At 39.0% G+C, this 21,128-nt stretch overlaps 1 protein-coding gene and 1 long non-coding RNA gene across 3 annotated transcripts in view; one reads left to right on the forward strand and one right to left on the reverse strand.

Annotated features, from left to right (window-relative positions):
- The window catches only part of LOC109447443 (uncharacterized), a 172,410-nt gene that overhangs the window by 86,634 nt on the left and 64,648 nt on the right, over positions 1 to 21,128 (reverse strand). The window lies entirely within an intron of this gene.
- Positions 6,132 to 21,128, forward strand: part of PHYHIPL (phytanoyl-CoA 2-hydroxylase interacting protein like) — a 127,869-nt gene continuing 112,872 nt past the window's right edge. Inside the window, exon 1 of one of the 2 annotated variants that reach the window (XM_019731834.2) lies at positions 6,132 to 6,281. The gene's annotated coding sequence lies outside the window, so the exon portion shown is untranslated. The remainder of the gene's footprint in view (positions 6,282 to 21,128) is intronic. The other variant, XM_074339442.1, reaches the window with a different exon arrangement.

Below are 21,128 nucleotides of genomic sequence, written 5' to 3' on the forward strand. Positions count from 1 at the left end.
GCTGCACTGTAACTCCTGCCATTGCTGTGATAACTATTTTGACCACACTTTGCCTTGGCTGCACTCATCTCCTGCTTTCTGCTCTGTCATCACCACATGGGATGTCTGTAGAAACCTGTTTAACATTCTAATGCGTGTGCAAACCTGAAAGTGCAGGGGAGCTGACCACTTGTGGAGCAACTTTTGACCCATGGGAGGATGGATCAAAAAAGCCAGTTATTAAACAGTCCCTTCTTCTGTCTCTTCAGGACAATTTTGGCCACTCAATGATCATGTCAGCAGAGCTTGGACTGTCCCTGCTTCCCTCTCTCACTCTTCTGAGTTCCCCATTCTAGTACCTTGGGGTCACTTCCCCAAATAAACTAGTTGGCAGGCAAGCCTTTACCTCAGGCTTTACTTTTGTGGGATCCTAGGTTAAGACGTCAAGCAAGTTCCTTTACGTCTCCAAACGAGCCTCAGCTTCCTAACCTGAAGAAGCGTAATAATTGCATTTACCTTAAAGCTTTTTCAGAGTATTAAATGTGATAATGCAGGGGAGCGAAAGTTGAAATAGAGGAGATTGTAGTTTAAAAGCACTGAGTTCAAATCTTGGTTATTCATAGCAGTGGAATGAATTTCTGAAAGTGTTACCTCTTATGCCTTTCCTGTAGACTTGAAATAACCTTATCTAATCTTCAAGGTTGTCCTGAGCAGTAAGATAATGCATGGCAAGGTCAGGCACCTGATAAATGCTCAATAAATGCTGGTTCTTTCCACCACTGAAATATGCCTTTTTCTCTTCATTTATATTATCATCACCCTCATCCAAGACCTCATCACCTCCTCACCTCATCTCTTGTGCACTTTTACAACAGCTTTTGCTTGCTTTTCTCCTTGTAATCTTTATAGTCTTCAGTCCATATTGTGTACTCCTACAGATCCTTCTAGAAACATTACTGAATTTTTACAGCCTTTGACAATCTAGTCCCAACCTACCTATGCAATCTTATTTTTCACTACTTCAAATTCTATTTTTCATACAGTCTCCATTTCCTATCATATTAGATACCCACATTTTGTATGCTCACTCCTCCCCACCCATGTTTACACTCCTCCCAGACACTTTCATTTCTAATCATTCTTTTCTCAAACTCCCTAATCTGGAATGTGCTCCCCTTTCCCTCTCAAACTATAGTGTTCTCATTTCCCAATTACTGCCACCTCCCACTACTGCTCTCATCTCTTCCTCCTGTTACTTCTTCTGCATTTGAACTCAATGACACACAACTGGGTACCTAAAAGTCCACACACTTAAGACCCATTCTCCCAGGGCTCAGAGACAGGGCACTGAGACAGCACCGAGGAACAATGATAAGAGGTCACCTAAACGTGGGGGAGTTAGAGTAACTTACGAGTAAATTCACTGTCATTTTGATTTCACACAGCCATTCAGTCTAACTGCAGGATTTCAAATAAGAAATGATTGCTCACCAAACAAAAACATCCTAAGGAAAACTGTCCAGGCTGAAGGATATGCCAGCTATTGCTCTCATTTTACTTCTGCGTATCTCAGAAGCAGTTCTAGAAACTGTGCAACTGTCTGTATTCATTTAAGCTAAAGCCACAGTTTTCTGCTTCACTTTTCAGAGGGAAAAATGTTGAGATGGACAATTTCATGGCGCTCTCTCCATGGTCATGCTGGGTCACCAGCTCTGAACACTGTACAAAGTACAAACAATTTGTTCATGGGTCACAGCTATAGCAGCTTAGTGTTTCTTGGCATTCCTTCATGGCCACTTATGTTTTGATGGTGGGTTGAATGCATATGGTAGGCACCTGATAATTGCTTAAATCTTAATGCCAAATTTGTGTAATTCATGACCATCATCCTTCAAAAAGTAATTTACCGTCATCCTTCCAAAAGTAATTTCAAGTATCTTACAATAAAAATCAGTGTATACTCCTACACAGAGTTTAAAGTAAATAAGAAAAAGACATAGAGGAAATTGCCAAGTCTCCAAGGACTTCTATGAGAGGATTAAATCTTCCCCAAAATGACTGCCATTTTCAGGATCTTGGCTGACTCCTAGATTCAAGCAGAGGATTTCTCCACAGATCATCACCAGTCATCTGGGAAGTTAGTGGGAACAAGATAAAAAAGCAGAGAATTAAACCAAGGATGAGCAATTGAAAGTAATTAAATATTGAGTTAACTCCAAGCTCCTGACAGGCAAACCAAGAAAGAAAGAAAAAAAAAGGTGTGTGTGTGTGAATAAACAAAGGTAGATAGACGTCTCATTCTAATAAAAAGGGAAAATGACTGATCTTTAGAAGAGATGAATTTTCTTTCTGATGTTGAGTTTTGGAGAAATTAATCATAAGAATAAAAGGCATGAAGCTAAATCATGGGACGTATCTTCAACAGCAATTCTTCAGAGGATGCTTTTTGATGGCCATTTCTCGTATGAACTCCTTTTTTTTTTTTTTCAAAAGAATATAGTATTTTGATAAATTGGAGTTCGATAAAAGCATTTCTGTAGGGAGATGTCTAGTACGGTATGTTTTGGTGCTACAGGCAGTCCCTGAGTTAGGATGGTTGTACTTAATGATGGTGGGAAAGCGATATGTATTCAGTAGAAAACGTACTTAATAAAGTGAGTCTTCATCCTTTTTTTGGTGGAGGGTCTTGTCTTTAATTTGTGAAAGGAAAAAAAAGCAATATCTGTGAAGTGCAGTAAAGTGAGGCACAATAAAATGAGGTAAACCTGTACTTGTCAGTTTTTGCTGCTCCACTGCTTAGTGTAAGGTAGGGTCCTCTCTCTCATTACAGAAGCCAAAAGTCTTGTACAGACGTTACTTCGACCATGGATAGATACTGGTTACCACTGTAGATACATGATCTGGAGCTGTTCCTGGCTCTGCTGCTTTCTGAATCATAATAATCCATGTAGTATTACCTCCTGAGGTGTGGATGGCAGTCAGAGAGACTCATGCAGCAGCCTCATACATGTCCCACACTGTCCCCTTGTCTGCCCAATGAACAGGACAGTATGGAAACTTGAAGACTCTGCTTGCTTTGCCTCTGGCGTGGTAGTAGGTGCTGACAGAAATGAATATCCCACTTGGCAGAAATGCCACATAGATCAATGTGAATTGTGATCTGGATACAATGAGTTTCTCAGTGAAGGAATAAAACATGCAGAGGTTGTTCCTCATTTGAGGTACTCTGTCTAGCTAATTTCCTGTTTCTTGCAGTTGCAGCCAGATCTTATTTTTTCCAAAACCCAGAGATGCCACAACTTGATGGGATGATCCTCTCCATTAGTCATCAGAGACCCCAATTAACTGTGGAGTCTGCCACAATCAGAAGCAAAGTTGGCAGCCTCTAACGAAAGCTAAAACTTCACTTATGCATTTTCTCTTTCAGAGATACAGGTGCAACATGAAAGGGTATTCTAGTTACATTTTCAGAATCCAGTTTATATAAGGCATCATTTCTTTGGGTGTGCAGAATCATTCAGTTCAGGGTTCCACCACAGCAGCTGGATATTGTGAAATTGAAGTAAAAAAGGAATAAGGTGGAGTGTAATAGGACCTGCTGGGTGGGATCTGATGTTGTTCTCAGTATCTTGTGGCTTCGATGGGTCATTAGGAATGTTCAGGCCCCAGCTGTTAGCATCTGTTTCCAGATGAAACCAGGTTACAATAAGGGTCGAGGGCAAACCCTCAAAGGCAAAACATTTTTCCAAATGTAGTCTGAACAGTGTGGAAGGAGGAAAGGCCGTCATGTGTCAAGTTCTGGAGGCCACAGGCAGCGCCTCCTGGGCATTATCTGAAGCTCCGGGCAGCCCATGTCTGTGGGCTGAGGAAATAGACCTAACTTTCCATCCCCTGAGGCAGCTCTGAGTCCGAGTCAGCGTGACTGGGAGAGGGCTTTGGCAAATTGTCTAACGTGAAAAAACACTGCTTCTGCGATACTAAACTTCCCAGCTCAAACAGGGGAATACAGAGTCCTGAATCCAGGTGTGTTGTTCCCCCCCACCCCATGTTAAACAGTGAGATGTTGGGAAACAGCCATCTCTTGATTTGTGTCTTCTAATTTTTTATCCAGCTGTGCGCCAACACCGAGATCCAGCTGGAAAGTCTTACTGCAATCCTCCTTCTTCTCCTAACTACTCCGCAAATGCCGGCAGCGAAGTAAAGTGATCCAAATGGCAAGACGTAACAGTAATATGCTTTGAAAACCTGAAACGGGACACTGATCACCTCTGGTCTGCCGTGACACCTTACAGGAGAGGAAATGCCCGGGACGCCTAAATCCACGGAGCTTCCTTACTATAGTCAGAAGCTCTTTGGGACACGTAATCTCAACCACAAGATTTCTGAGACACAATCACCTAGAAGTTCTTGTTCAAAACACATGTTCCTGGTCCCTGCCCTTAATATATGGAATCAGAAGTTCTGGGCAGGGAATCTGCATTTTAAACAAGTTCCTGGTATGGTTCTTATGTACTCCACAGTTTGAGGACTTCTAAGTATGTAAGAATCTAGGCACTACGTCCCAAACACTGTTTCACTCAACTACTTAACCACCATAAACAATATGTTTTAAGTCAGAAAACAGCCCCCAGGTCACTGTCCCAGCAGGCTCTCGATTCTGCCAGCTCTTACCCCTAAATTCCAATCTGCTACTGCTAACTCTCATTCACACACAATTCTTGGTTCTTGTTCAGCCTTCTTACTCGGTTTCCTAACTCTACTTAATTTCATGAATAAACAATCCTAGAATATCAGAGCTAGAAGGGACTTTAGAGATCAACTGTTCTGACACCCACACTCCATGGAGGTTGGGCCTTGGTGGGATCCCACGGAATCTTGAGAGAAATTCCTATTGGGGGAAAAATCAGTATATCCTGAATAAAACCCACATTTCTCTAATTTGACAAATAGATACTGAGAGTTGAGCATTTTTAAAGGGGATATATTCTTCTTTTTATTGTTCTTCTGTTGGTGACCCGTTCTGCGTGCAGGTTTTATGTTCTGATCGGCATTGACATAGGCCAGTGTATTATAGGCTCCTGGCAAATATCTGTTTAATGATGGAAAGAAGAGAGAAGATGGGGAGGGGGAATTCTTCTCTGAAGCAGCATTCAGATCTGCTCTTGATCTTGAGCTGCCACCAACAGTTGTCATGTGGTTAAGACTGCTGGCGTTCATCAATATTCATGTTCTTTCCTTCCTGGGCCAACAGCTATGCTTTCCAGTCTCCTCTGTGGATAGATGTGGTCCCATAAGTGAGTTATGCCCAGAGGAATGTGAGTAAACGTGATAGGTACCACATCCAGTTTTGGCCCATGAAGACCATTCACACAGGATTCTTATTCTTTTCCCCCATCTACCAAGTAAATGGAGTCACCTATAAGGCTCTAAAAGGAGGCAGATCAACAAGTGAAGGGCCTTTGATCTCTGACTGACTATGTGGAACAAAAGCCCCACTGCCCTTCACTGGACTGTGGTGTGGGCAAGAAACTTCTATTGTTTCCCTGCCCACTGAAATTGTGCAATGTGTCTTACATCATTTAACCCATTCAACTAATCATGCTTGGAAACAATCATGCTTATTCTCACAGTTTTTGATACTTGCTGTGATGTTTCATTAGAGAGGCATCACTGAAATCATGTTTCTCTGAGTCTGAAATTTCCTGGTTCCAGAGAGTCTGTACTTAGCAGATCTATGGTCATCAGCCAAAGAGCCATTATCTTCCTGTCTTCCAAAGTTTATTTATGGGTGAATAATGCAAGAGTGGATCTGGATTAAGTAGAGGAAGGTAACACATCGGCCAAGTTTCACCATTACCAAAGTGACCCGTCATCAGGGCCAACTTCATGAGCATGTGCTTAGTTCAATGCTTGGTTGTTGTCACCTTGAAATTCTTAATACTTTGTGAACAATGGGCCTTTTCATCTTGCACTGGGCCCCCAAAACCATTTAGCCAGTCCTGCTCATCATCCTTAAGGGAAACAAGGAGCTGCCCTTTGGCCCGCCTTGGACTTCTGCCTCCTGGATGAATGGTCCCAAGGCTCCCTGGACTACAGAAGTACGGGCGTAAAGCCTAGACCTGGCCCGCAGCTGCCTGTGTACAAAACCTCACCTCATATCTGCCCTGCAACATGGACAGCTCTCTACACTCTGACCTGCCTTACTCTCTGGAAGGCACCTGGATGATGGAGGTGATGACATATTCCAACGCAATTCCCCAGCAAGAAAAGAGAAGGCCTCCTTTATAAAAACTGGCAATAAGGTACGTTACCATTTTAAGGGCTTTGTGTTTCTTGCTTTGCCTCGATATAATTTTCTCCTCATCTTTAATGTTAGAATTATCTCCTATTCTTGTGATGCTCCTGGTTTCTGATTCCTGGCCTAGAGATTTATCTTGATTGCTCATTACTGACTAGCAACCTCAATTACCTGCTACCTACGATGTTTCAGATTCTCCTCTCTGTGCCAATGTATTTATCCATCTTCGGCTTGCTCCTTATAGATGTCCTATTGAATCTTGTAACCTGCCTTTCATTCAGATCCTAAAATTTGCCCTCCAGTTCTGGTTTGACTGTCAGTTCTTGGTACAGGTTTTTTGACTCAAGTCTCACCTCACTTCTGCCAGTTCTACCAGAGATATCCCTCTCTTTTTAAAATGGCTTTAACCAATGCAGCTGGTAATTGTTTAATAACCAGCTCTTTGGGGGATGAGGGGGTGGGGCAAAAGTCTGATTGGTAGTATTTGACAATTTCTATGGTGTAAATACTCCCCCCATGACCAATTTCAAGCTACCACTATGATGTCGCTGAACTCAGAGCTAGGAAGAAACGTGTGCAATTGATTCGATTTTCACACACGTGTGAGAGGCAGCTCCAGCACACCATTGGCTTAAAATTTAATTTGCCTCTTTCTGAAGTGTAAGTGCACCACAAGTCACCCAGTTGCCCATGTTAAAACCCTCCTGCTTTCCAAAGTTCCCTCGAGGATAAACAAGTCATTTTATACAAGAGAAAGTCAGGATTACACAAAGATATTAAAATTGATGGTGGGGCTATGATTCTTTTTCTCCCTCATCCTTACATTATTTGCTCACTGCATCATATGTAACTTATTTCCTTAATAGCCAATAAATTCACAGTACCTTCTCCATTTCTTCTGACACTGCCATTTTTTGGCTGCCTTACTTGTCACTTGGATTGCTTACTTGGTACTTCTGTCTCTAGTCTCGTGCCCCTTCTAATCCCTTCTCTATATTACTTTCTAAAATGCAATGTGATCACATTATAACCCGAGTTAGAATCCTTTAATAGTATTTCAATGCCTATAGAAAAAAAGTCACACATGGTCTTTGGTGAACTGGTCAAAATTCACAACTTCACATCTCATCTTTCATCCTCCATCTCTTATTCTAAGCCCTAGCTGAGCGGAGAAACTTGAAGTTCCCCAACAATGTGTTTACCTTCTTGTTTGTGAGCCTTTACATATGGTACTCCTCTGTCTGGAAAGTTCTCTTACTGATTTTTTCATATTGTTAACGCTCATCAAGTTCAGGTAGTCCTTTAGATATTGCCTCCTCCAAGAAGTCTCCCTGACATCCTCCAGGATGGTTTCATATTTTTGTTCTTCCTCTGATCTCATAGCATCTTGCTATCTACACTAATAGTGACATGTATTTATCAGTGTCTCATCAGGAAAACAGACGGCACACATCAACTGGGCAGTTTGAGGACAGCGTACTAGAACAAAGGTATAGGCAGAGTTTGGAGGAAGCAAACTGCCAGCCTCAGAAAGTGTTACAACCCTGAGCCTGAGGGAGGAAAGAGAAGGGGCAGTTACCACAACTCAGAGAGAATACCTGATGGAAACTTCACCTTATGAAGGCTGTGTGGCCTTTGGTAGAAATAGACACAGCAACTCCACAGGGAGGAAACCTAGGAAATACAGACCCCAACCTCATACCCCTGATGCCTTCCAATCTACTGCCAATGCCTCCAATTGGCTGAATCCAACCAGAAACCAAAGGACAAGTAGAGGAAGATATAATCTGTATACGTAACCTATAAAGGCCAGCCTCCTAGTTCACAGAAAAGGGTTGAGAGAAGTAGAGTGTGGATCCAGATATACAAACACAAATTATCCAGCACAGCCAATGAACACTGACTTTATTTGGAAAATGGTATTTCTAGTTCATAAAAGTGCCCTAATTATATAGACAGTTATCTCCATTTACAAGTGAGAAAACAGAGTCACCTAGCTAAGCTAGCAAACAGGTGGCAGGGCACGGATTCAAAATCCAGTTCTGTCTGGGTCTGAAGGCTGTTTTCCCGCTTTCCCATATCACCATTGTTGTAATATTTTGTTTCACCCACTAGACTGTGGTCTACTCGAGCACGTTAACATTTCATTTATCTTTGTATCACCGGTGCCTCGCACAGTGGCTTGCCTATAGGAGATAATAGATATTTCTGTCATTGATTAACAAAATTAACAGAATGATTTAGTAGTTTATGTGAGTGGGGATTGGCAATGGCACCATGCCAGGGGATGTTAGTGAACTACATCTGGCACTAAGGTACCTCTTTGTAATTGTCTTTTATAAATAATTGCTCTCCTCTTAGCTTCACAGGGAGAAAGAAAGTTTATCTGGTTTCTTAACGACGATGAGAGTAACAAAAAAATGACAGTCAGTGGGTTCTCTGTACACTGATCATCTTTCATCTTTCCTCTGGCTTGGCTAAGAGCTGGGGGTAACAAACAACGGATTTTGCTCTCCCCAGTCCTTCTTCTATGACTTTTCTTCTGAGCTGCTATGCCCCTTTATCATGGCTCATTTCTCTTTTACTTTCACTTAACTCGGTTTTTATATATCTGCCTATCACTGACCTTTAACTACCAGCTAGGATGGCTGGGCATTTATTAATTTTTTTTTTAACTTTCAAAAGAAGCCGCCTGCTCTGCATGTGTGATGCTGGAGACTGGGTTTTGGTTAAGTCCTCAAGAACAGTTGTTTATGTCCTTTCAAAGGCTGCCAAGTAATAGTTGTTTGAAAGTGAAGGGTAAAGTGGTATTTCATCACCCTGTTCTCTACAGCTCTTGTGATGGCTCAAATCATAAAACACTGTTTCCACCTTCACAGGAAGAGCTCATCAGCCTGGGGTTACTGAGTGGGCAGAGACACTTGCTTCCCTACTCAGTACCCAGGGCATTACTCAATCCCAGCCCAGTTGGAACTCTGCGGGTTGGACCTTTGAAACTCAGGGGCTGATTGAAGCTTCTGAGCCAACAAAAGAGGCAAAGGGCCTTTGTACTTCAGCAAGGAAATGTTCCAGTTCTTTTGCACTTTCATAATGAAGGCTGGCCTAGCAGCCCTGGTATCCTTGGTGCACAGAAGGGGGTTGTAAGAAATAAAGACAACTTGACTCTTTGGGGTCATTCCTCTTCCCAGGGACTTTTACGGATAGCCTTCCAGCCATTGAGGGGTTTGCTACTCATTCAGATTTCACAGCTTTGGATCTGAGTGAAAAGGAAAAAAAAAAAAGAAAGAAAGAAAAGAGCTATCTTTTATATTGCTGAATTTCATCAAACATTCCAATGTATGAACTCTCACACATGCCTTGTCTTATTTACATTAGTCCCCACCTAGCTTCATTCATTTAGGCCCCCTGACCAGCTTTGTAGGGATTTCAGTTTGCCATCCCAAATTGAATTTGTAAATTACAGGCCTATGAAGATGTAAAGCATTTACTACTGTTATTGTTGGATTAAATTAAAGTGCTTCGTAGTATGGATTCAGATCTTAACCCCAGTACCATGTAATGTGTCCAGTAAGCTGAGTGAAGAGTCTTTCCTTCTGACACAAATTTAGAAAATGTGAAATTTTCAAAAGCCCAGGACCCAAATTCCAAATTCCATGTGACCTATTGTGTTATACATCTGGATATGGAAATTGAGGTAAGTAGAACTGCAAATCGCAAGCTTGAAAGGAACTTTAGAATTTGATCCCCAATCCTCGACTTTATAAATCAGCTATTTGGGACTCAGAGTGATTATTGGACATGAATTAGTGTGTAAGATGATAACTGTGTGCTACTGGTCATCAATAAGCAATTTCCAAATTTGCCAAATCCCTCAGCTTAATAATGATATAGCATGTGAGTTTACAATGAAAGAATACAATGTAAAAGATGGTTGTGATACCACTAATCAGAATCCAATTTTAGACTTGGTCCTATCTCAAGTTTCCTATAATTTATTACATCAAAAGATTCAAATAGTTATTTTTATGCAGAGAAAATTGGGCTCAAGTAAAAGTTATTTTCATCATGTCATCTAATTACAAAGCTGAGCACAGAACTGTGACTTTTCAAACATGTTACAAATATTACAGAGTGAAATACCAATGAAAAATGATCTTGACTAGCTGCCAAGGTAAGCAAAGATGGGGCAAATGTCTCATGATTGGAGGAGAAAGTCAGAAAGCATTAATTTCTTTTCTGAATGTTTATATACTCTGTTTAGTTAGGTATTTCAAGAGTTCATGTTAACTGTTATTGATTATTCCTTAGTAGCATGTAGCTTATCCCAGAAATAAAGTGTGTTTGTATTGCAACTGATTTCCAGAAATATGGTCTGCCCTGAGAAAAAGAAAGAGATAAACTTATGGCAGGGCCAGGAAATGTTAATTTGAGCAATCAGAGTCTAGATTTAGGATAACACAAAACTACATCAGCACTGAGGAGAGAAAATTTAGGCAAAAACTCCTCAAAAAACCCAAAAACCTTGCGCTTAAAAGTGACGCAAAAGAAAATTTAGCATGAGGGGGAGAGCTCTTAAGTTAGTCAACTGTCTTCAATTCTTAAAGGGGAAAAAAAAAAAAAAAGGGCAAAGAACTGTATTTGGTCCAGAGAAAAACTTTAACTTCCTCTCAATTCTCAATTACTTCTGAGGGGATTAAATATATCAACTTATTTCATTTCCTTCTAATTAATTGCTGCTAAGAAGCAGTCTGTGTACAAGTCTGAGAAACCTGGAATTTATTCCAAACCACATATATACGTCTACAGGACCAAATCATAACCTCTCTAAACCTCAACTTTCTCATCTATTAAATAGTAGCTATTTTTAGGGTTGGCCTGAGAGGGAAGCGCAAAAAGACAAATCTCAATACTAGTTTTTAATTTCTGATGAACAGATTGCTGTCTAAGTCTCAGCAGTTAGTATACTTCCATTGTCTCTGGAAGTGACTGGAAAGGAAGTTATTTTCTTATTCACTTAGTTACTCTTGCTGCCCAGAGACCAAACGACTTGGAAAAAGGATATCTCTACTCAAGATGGGGGTTTGCATTAGTTCAAGATATATTACTTCCCAGAGAATGGAAGAGGTCAGAAAGAGGTGGAGTAGTAATTTTCAGGCTCCTGTGAGCTAAAAACTTGTGTTTGCAGTCTGGCAAATTCCCACGATTTCAGATACAGGCGTATATAAATATATTGTTATGCGAACATAAATGCTAGTGTGTGGAAGAGTGAAAGGCCTCTCTCCATTATTTCACTCCATGAGCATGGACATTTTAATTTTGTTTTAAATTCTTGTTATTGAGCATCCACTATGTGTTTGATACACACATAGTGCATAGGTGCTTTATATATGCCATTTCATTTAATTCTCAGTATTATCTTATGGAAAACATATTATCCTCATTTTGCCCTTGAGGGAACAAACAAAGGGGTTAACCTGGATTTACAAACAGTGGAGGGAAGGCCAATTAAGACTCCTTTACAGTAATCTAGTTGAGAGGAATTGTTGGTCTATGAGAATGGAAAGAAGTAAATCCTTTGGAAAGAGTCTGTGATCTTGTTTTTGCCCCAAGGGAATACTATAGAAATCAAATATTAACTCAAACAACACAGGGGCTAGGGGCACTGACACCCTGCATAGTAGAAAATCCACATATAACTTTTTTTTATGTAGCTATAACAAGGAATAATGCCTGTTCTTATCGTGGCACTTTTTAAAAATACTTTTTTCAATTACAGTTGACATACAATATTATATTAGTTTCAGGCATACAACAGTGATTAGACATTTATATAACTTACGAAGTGATCACCCGATAAATCTAGTACCCATCCGACACCATACAGAATCACTACAATATTATTGACTATATTCCTTATGCTATGATTTACATCCCCCTGGCTATTTTGTAACCCCTTCTCCATTTTTACCCACCCCCTTAAACCCCTTCCCAGCTGGCAACCATAAAAAACGTTATCTGTATCTATGAGTTTGTTTCTGTTTGTTTTGTTCTTTAGATTCTACATATAAGTGAAATCATGTGGCATTTGTCTTTCTCTGTCTGACTTACTCCACTCAGCATAATATCCTCCAGGTCCATCAATGTTGTCGCAGATGGCAAGATTTCATTCTTTTTTATGGCTGAGTAATAGTCCATTGTATGTATGAGCCACTTCTTTTTTATCAGTTCATCCATTGATAGACACCTAGGTTGCCTCCATATCTTGGCTATTGTAAATAGTGCAACAAACATATAGATGTACATGTCCCTTCGAAGGAGTGTTTTGGGTGTCTTCGAATAAATATCCAGAAGTGGGATTAGTAGGTCTTTCTTTGAATCTTGGTACTCTTGGTATAGCCTTTTTTTTTTTTTTTTTTTTGAGGTCTATTTTGTCTGGTATAAATATTGCTACCCCAACAGGGTTTGTTTTTTTTTCAATTTCAATTTTTATGAAATATCTTTTCCCATCCCTTTACTTCCAGTCTCTGTGTGTCTTTTGATCTGAAGTGAGTCTCTTGTAGGCAGCATATGTAAGCGTCTTGTTTTCTTATCCATTCAGCCACTCTATCTTTTGAATGGATCATTTAATCCATTAACATTTAAAGTAACTGTCGATAGATATGCAGTTATTGCCATTTAATTATTCATATTTTGATCTCCCCCCCCCCTTTCTTCTTGTTGAAGGTGTCCCTCTAACATTTCTTGTAATAATGGTTTGGTGTTGATGACCTCCTTTAGCTTTTTCTTGTCTGGGAAGCTTCTTTAGCTCTCCTTTAATTTTAAGTGATAGTTTTGCTGGCTAGAGTAATCCTGGTTTCAGGCCCTTCCTTTCTCATCCTTGTTGGGTTATAATTTCCAAGCTGGCACCATAACAGGTAGTTCATCACTCTTTCAGACTGGCATTTCTAGGATGGTGCAGTATGAAACAGGACTAGTAAATCCCATTGTATGTGCTTATTGCTGTACTTCCTTTGCTTTAAAATAGGTCCCTTGGTCTGTGCAATGTTATATGGTCAATAGATCAAACAGCTTCTAAGCCTACAGAGAGTGGTGTTGACTGAGGACCTCAAGGCAAGGAAAGGCAAACTCATACCAGGAGTAATAGCCAATCCCCATCAAAATGAAACTCACCACTCATATTCAACATTGTACGGTAGGTCCCAGCCAATGCAATATGCCAATAAAAAGAAATAAAGGCATTCAGATTAGGATGGAAGAAATAATACTATTTGCAGAAGACATTCTTATCTATGTAAAAAGTGCTAAAGAATCCACAAAAATCTCTATGAGAACCATGAAGTGAATTTAGAAAGTGAATTTACATGTACTCATCTATATAAATTCTTAGTTTATGGCACTTATATAACAATGGGATCAAAATACATTTACAAATTCAATAAAAATATAATAGAATTAACAGCATCATTTTTATGTGATAGGTCTTTTTTTCGTTTAACATGAATATGCAACCCACTAAAACATCCTACATTGTTTCAGATGAGCGTTCCTATTATGATTTTGTTCCAGGTGACAGTTCAGATTCTTCACTCTATTTCAACTATTTATACAGTCTTCTGAAGTCACTTTGCATTTTAATTGGCTTAAATGATTTATGTATTTGTTAATTCTTGACAAGTAAGCACAAATAAAAGTAATACAACTTGGACTCCACACAATCATAATCACAACTACCAAAATAAACTTTAACACTGAAACATTGTGGCAATAGTTACATGTTATCACCAAAATCATCCAGAACATAATTATGTTAATTTAAAAATATTTTCATAAAAAAATGGATCAAAAATTAAGTAGGGATCTTCCATAATAATACATCTATACAAAGACTATACAAAGATTTAAGGATCCCAGTTTTGAGAAACACTGGTGAACACTAGTTATTTGGCAGTAAACCAATATGAAGTCTGGTAGTACCTCTTTGTATTGTGTCCTATATATTACATCTAAGAACTTTTCAAGCTTTTATGGTACAGAAAGTATGCACAGCGAGGGTTTATTTTTTATTTTCTAATACACTTTAGGTATTTATCTGATATTTATGAATTAAATTATGCCCCAACTCCTCTTTAGTGGACAGAATGCCTTTGAGCTATATAAAATACCTGGCTTAATTTTTTTTTTTTCTCTCTGGTTGTAGAAAAGGGGGCATTTCATATGTGACATCTAGTTTAAGGAGATGCTCAAATTAATATTCCCTGAATACAAAGTATTGAATGTTTTTATGTATCTCCTGGGAATATGAGTTTTATCTCATTTGATCCTACCACAGCCCTACAGAGGAGCATATGTTGTTATCCCCACTTATAATGCTTAGGAAAGCATAAAGCCCTGAGGCTGGAAAAGGGTTATCAATTTGCCTAACATCCCCTGGCGACTAAGCAGCAGAGCTGGGGTTTGAACTCAGGCAGACTGGGGTTTGAACTCAGGCAGACTGGATTTTGAACCGGAGCACTAGACCCCCAAGATCTAATGCTCAGTGATTCCTGGAACTTTCTTGGATATCCTTAATGACATTTGCCTCCTGAGTTCCACAGTTTGCCCTCCAGCTGATTAAGTTGCTCCGAATGACTGTTACACACGTGTTAACAGTGAGGAAACCTCATCTTTAGTCCATGAAGGAAATGATTTTATTTCTCAGTGGTGGTTTAGTAGGTTTATTTGTACTCTAAAGTTTTATGTATCTTTTATTTTATTTTTTATTTTTTTTTTTAATTATTTGATTTGGGCAGCTGTGGCACTAATGTGTTAGGAGCACTAACATACTTATGTGAAGGAGTCTGGCATTTTATAGTAAAGAAAGAGATGATTTTCATCTTGTTTGATACTCAAAACTTACCACTCCCCTTTAAAATACTCAAGGAAAGGAACTGCTTCTCTAGACTCTACATTAACCCATCTAGATTTAATTAGATAGTGCACTGTATGAATATTCTGGTTTCTTTCTCTGTCACTAACTGACCTCCCTCATTCTATATTTTTCTTTTATCAAAAGAGAAGACTATCTCCTCTGCTACCTCACTGGGCTTTTTTTACTTTAGAGATCAATAGTAAGTCATTCGGAAATGTTTCAAAAAGCACAAATCACTGAAGAATGCAGATTCTTTTGTTTTATTATAATACTGTGGAATTTAAACCATGGTTGGTTGTGTGTGCGTGTGTGTGTGTGTGTGTGTGTGTGTTTGTGTTTACAACTTTTATGACTGTATGATAACTAACCCTCTTTCTCATTTGTGACTCCTTATTTGGACCAAAGATAGGGAGCATGACATTTGGAAGCTCTAATTTTGGAGTCCACTATCTCTGTATCACCTCCTTCAGCCATAGAACCCCTCTATCATGCAATTAGAGTTTGCTTTTGTTTGCAAACTTCCCCTCCACTTCCGATTTCCCTCATATTTCAGAAGTTTAAATATAATACTCAGGAATGTTTGCAGGAATTCAAAGAGTTATTATTGATTCCATACTGGGCTGAGGATTCCAAAATAGTCTGAATGAGAGAAAAATAATCAACATAGAGCTTGCAATTAGCCATCTTAGCTGGGGGGAAACAGCTTCCATCAGGGGAAACTCCATCTGGATTAAATGGTAGCAGCATTTGGTTCCCTGATTCTGGCCCCAGTTTGGAAGTATAGTGACTCTGAACAGAGTTTACTCTTATAGAGGTATTTGTGGCTATCCTTATTTCATGGCAAATATTTGGAAATTTGGGATAAGGTGTGTGTACTTTAAAAAATGTCAGCTGTTCACTAGGCAGCTCACTGTAGGAAGGGTGAAAAGATTCTGTATCTCCACTTATATAAGACTCAGCACCAGCTTTCTTCCTTTGCGGAGTCAGAGGAAGATAAACACACATAAAAACACACAAAACAACAATCAAGCAAACAAAAACCCAGCACATGAGCACTGAAAACCTAGGAAGCATCAAGGGTTTTTTCCCAAACCAATTCTTCCAGGAGGCTTAGTCTTATTTAGTAGGTGGAATGCACATTTTCATTAGTTTTCTTCCCCAGCATCAAACTTTGATTTTGTACTTTTCTAATTTCTTTTAAAAATATTTTAATGTATTATTACAAAGATGATATGTGGTCTCTGTATAAAAATTTTTATATCTATTGAGAAACAAAACCGAAATGAAATGAAAAGAAGCAATCAACGTGGACAACTCACGGGGTTAATCATCATTCTTGCTGAACTTCCCTCACTGGATCAATGAAGACTCAATCAGAATAGGTGAAATGACAGTTCTTCAAAAGGGTCCAGTGGACATAGAACAGGAAGAGCGAACCCTCACTGAGAGCTTACTGTGTGCAAGACACTGTTCTGACGCCTGTGCCAGTGTCCTGCACACAGCGCCAGGTAGGTAGGTAGTGTCATCCCCATTGTAGAGATAAAAAACAAAACAGAACAAAACTCCAGAGGCCAGTAGTTAGTCAAATCAACATCAACATGTGTTTAGTAAGCCCTGCTCTGAGAGCTATAAAACAGATATTAGAAAGATGGCATCACTACTTTTAAGAAGCACACAATTTTTCTGTATTAAAGATAAAGTGAATTCTCTTCACCAACAAGGTTTTAGGACAGTATATACTCATATGCATTGTTTCAAGCACACCCTTCTGAGTTACTCCACACTATGGGGTCTCTGAATCTTTCATTGCCTTTGAACTATTTTACACTATTAAGGTGTAGATACGTGATAGCAGTGTAAAATAATTCCATAGCTATACAAGTAAATTATGTCCAGGAGAAGTTTAAAGACTTGCCTCCTCCATTGTGGAAGCAGTCAGTTTGGTGTCCATTGGCAAAGTCATTTCAACATTCCTGATTTAGAATCACGTCTGTTCTTTGGATACTCTTTTGAACTGGTTTTCTCATTTATTTAATGAATTAAATACAATCTTTGACACATGTACATTTTATTTTTCTTAAAAATTATCCTTTAGCATGAACCTAGGCTCTAGAGTTAGCCAGGCATAGATCCCAATCCTAGCTTGGCTATTTACCAGCTATGTAATATTAGGTAAAATCTTAGCCTCTCTATTAATAACTGCCTCATTGATACAGGATTACGTGACATGTTATTTGTATTCTGAAACTTCTCAGAAGCACTCTATTTTTTTTTTTTATTTTTTTTTTAAGAATCAGTAAAGCCAATGTGTGGAGTGGCTAATGTGTAACAGCAATAAAGTGGACCCATTCAATTAACATCCAGGCAGTACAGTGAATGTGTCTTCTTTTTTTATACCTCTAAAGTTCCTGCCTTCAGTTTTATGACTCAGCTATTTAAATAGAACCGAATGATTTTCAAAGCCATATGAATGAAACAGGCTCATGACTTTCAAATTCCAGTTAAGCATATTTAATATGCAAAGGTTAATCAGTGAGTAATCTTTGCAATCATGTTTATACAGGAAGACACTCATAATAGTCGATTTCATATGTTTTCTCTCTAAATAAGTTTTCCTGAAGTTCATGCTCTAAAATGCAATTCTCATCTAGTGAACATTAACTGAGTTCTTGGATTAAACAGTCAGTGGATTAAAAACACAGGTTGCCCTCCAAAGACTAGTAATCCTTAGCCTCAATTCTAACTCAAATCACAAATGTTACTAATTCCTCCTACAATTACACTTGGCCTTTTACATTTAGAAATATTTTCAAAAGCCCCCCCCCCCTTTTGAAATCAGAATAAATCATTACATACTTTTTTAAGTGGTAAGGAGCCAACTGATAAAACTGAATATATTACTGTGTAGTATTACATGCCATTTATGTAAACAACCATTAATTCCAATTTGAGTCCCCTGTCAAAATCCTTCAGGGACTAAGAAGATCTCTGGATTTTAGAAGCTTTATGACCAATCTTCTGAACTTCTGGAACGAAATTATTCCACCCACCCAACTTCAACGTTCCCTACCGATCTAGTCAATTCTACTATACAAGCAGTATTTCCTAAATGAGAAACATGAGTTATCTCAATAAGCTCTGTGTAAAAGTAACTTTGGAATACAGTATACAACATCCCCCTTGGGTATTCACGAAACATTAGCTTACTGAAGATTGTGAGAAAGCCTAGAGCGAAGAAACCTGTTTTACTTTTTTCAATCCCTGTTTTCCCAATGCCAGGCCTCACCTCACATGCTGCTCTCTCTATGCCATCTCCCCACAGCCACATTCACATTTTTTTTATTTCCTTATATGTCCTACCACAGAGCCTATATAAATGCTATTTTCCCCCTAGACCCATACTGGATCTCAACTCTGGGGCACATTAGAATCCCAATCCCCAGTCTAAAATGCATCGGTTATCAGTGTTTAGTTAAAGTAACCCGGGTGATTCACATTCAGCCAGGATGAGAACCACTATCCTGGGCTCCAAGCTCCATGACGGCAGGGCCTGCATCTGATTTTGCTCACCATTATTGTTCACATAGTAAACAATAAAAACAATTGTCAAATAAAGGGTGAATGAATGAAAGCGGCAAATAGTGCTCCTTGGGAAACAATCTGTAGGGACACATTTGCTGAACAACCCTATTGCTCGGCACACATTGTTTTGTAGGTAGGAGGGACAGTCCAACTGTGGCACTTCCTGCTGAGCTTCCTGCTGAGCTTCCTGCTGAACTTCCTTCTGAGCTTCCTGCTGAGTTCCGGTTTCAGCTCAAGTTCAGGGCAAAGTACCATCCTGGTTATTATCCTCTGGGGATGAGAAACTGACACTTAGAAGAGGTAAGTGACAGCTTTAAGGACGTGTGGTACATCTGCAGCTGCACCCTGGACTTGAGGGAACAAGCAGGGAACCTCTGAGGAACTCATCTTCAGGCCACTTGTCAATGTTTCTCAAAATGCCAGTTTCCTTTGGCCTTGTTGGTCTTTTCCTGGGTCATGCAGGAAGGACAACTTCCCCAGAAGTAGCTGGGCAAAGCTCTCGTGGCCTCATCTCCTGTCTAGCAGCCTGTGGCCTCCTTTGCACATGGTATTGAAATTAGTCCTTGACTACTCCTGTGCTCCTCTCAGTAAGAACCAGTAATTTCATTTCTACTCATTTCAACACTGCTTCTTTGCTATTGGATGTAAGATTTTTATACAGGGGGAAAAAAAGCATTGAAATTAATGTACATTTTGTCTCCTTTCAAGAGTATCTTATTTTACACAGGGAGTTTGAGGTATCTAGACTTTCATTTCTGAGAATCACACCTCTGCAACACTTTAGTCAAAAGAAACTCATTAACGTTCCCTAATGGAAATGTTAGAGGCATCACATGCTTATTTGAAGCCAAAGTTTTATTCTAACAGAGGACACTGCACATCATATGCTGATCAGCTTTAGATCCATTTTTTAGGGGGGATATGCTTGAATACTGACCCCAATTACTGGCTTTTTTTTTGTGCTTCAGTGCTCATGCTTCAGAATAAAAACCAATAATACAACCCTACAGAGAAGCTATTTAAACTTCCCCAGTGAGTCTGTAGCTCATTTTTTCTTTTTTTCATGGTCACTGAATTGATTTTTCCTTGTTGCTTGTACATGGTTTTCAATTACAGTGAATTGCCAGAATCAGATAACAATCAGCTATCAGAGAAACTGTAGAACTTGAGGGAAAAATATGAATTTGTAAGCCTCCACTGATAATATCCCACCATTTGGCTTTCTCACCTGGAGAGCTTGTCACCGTTTTTAGGATGTTCTATCAGGTGGTTTTGATTTTGCCTTTGGGGAGAACAAATCAGTTGCCAATATTAAGAGCAATGTGTAAATTCGTTTACTTTTCTATTTTGGGGTATCTCTAAAATATAAATGGAGCAATTGTTTTTTCAGGGGTCTTTTGGAGATGATCTTAAAACCCGGCCATTAAAAATGAGTTAGCTTTTACCAAAACAAAAAAAGGACCACAAAAAGAAACCAGGGGCCCTGGTTACAGGATCCAACACAGGGGAATGACAAAAGATAACAACAGCTGTGCAGTTTTCTTTCTAGGAAACCAGTTCAAATGGAAAGAGGAGGCCCAAACTGACTCTAGGAAGAAAGTAGCTAGAAAAAAAATGGAAATGAGAAATTATCTGACAGTTTATATTTGTGAGCAATTCTATTGAAACGCTGGCTACTGGAGGATGTAGAAAGGCTTAAGTGTAAATACAGAGAAAACCAAGTGAATTCTTTAAAAAGATGCAATGAATAACAGTGAGAAAAACAAAAATTATGTTCAGCAAAGGAAATAAAATTATGTGCATGACCTGAACCAGTAGTGAATTAGATTTAATAGTTAAATGAAGTTAAATCTAAAGTGAATCCTTGAAAACATGGAGATAAATGCCAAAAGAAACAGGTATCTGAAGGTAGTTGCCTTTGGAGAATGGGGTTAACGTGGCTGGGGCTGGGGGAACACCTGTCTTTTTTAGTATGAGCTACCTAGCGCTATTTAACTTTTAAAACTTTGTAGCTATATAAGTTTGATAAAGATAAATTTTAAATATTTAAACATGTAAGTTTTTATTTCTAGCCCTTTTTAGTATAAGTACAAGCTTGGCATGTTTTCCCCACTGTTTTGTGGTGCAGTGCTAACAGGGAGATGGCTTTTTAAGCAATTACTTTTTTTTTCTTTCTTTCTTGAATCAAGTTTCAAAATCTTATATCAGCTGGCTTTTGTACCATGGCTAATTATATGCATGCATCGATGTTCCGTCATGCCTTAGTCACTCAAAAATAGCAAAAATATTTCTGAGACTGATACCCAGTCATTTGAATTGAGATATGTGATTTTTTTTTTTTACAACTTAAATATGTGGAAA

This window comes from Rhinolophus sinicus, linkage group LG07 (assembly GCF_036562045.2).
Source record: "Rhinolophus sinicus isolate RSC01 linkage group LG07, ASM3656204v1, whole genome shotgun sequence".
In the NCBI taxonomy this organism is placed as follows: domain Eukaryota; kingdom Metazoa; phylum Chordata; class Mammalia; order Chiroptera; family Rhinolophidae; genus Rhinolophus; species Rhinolophus sinicus.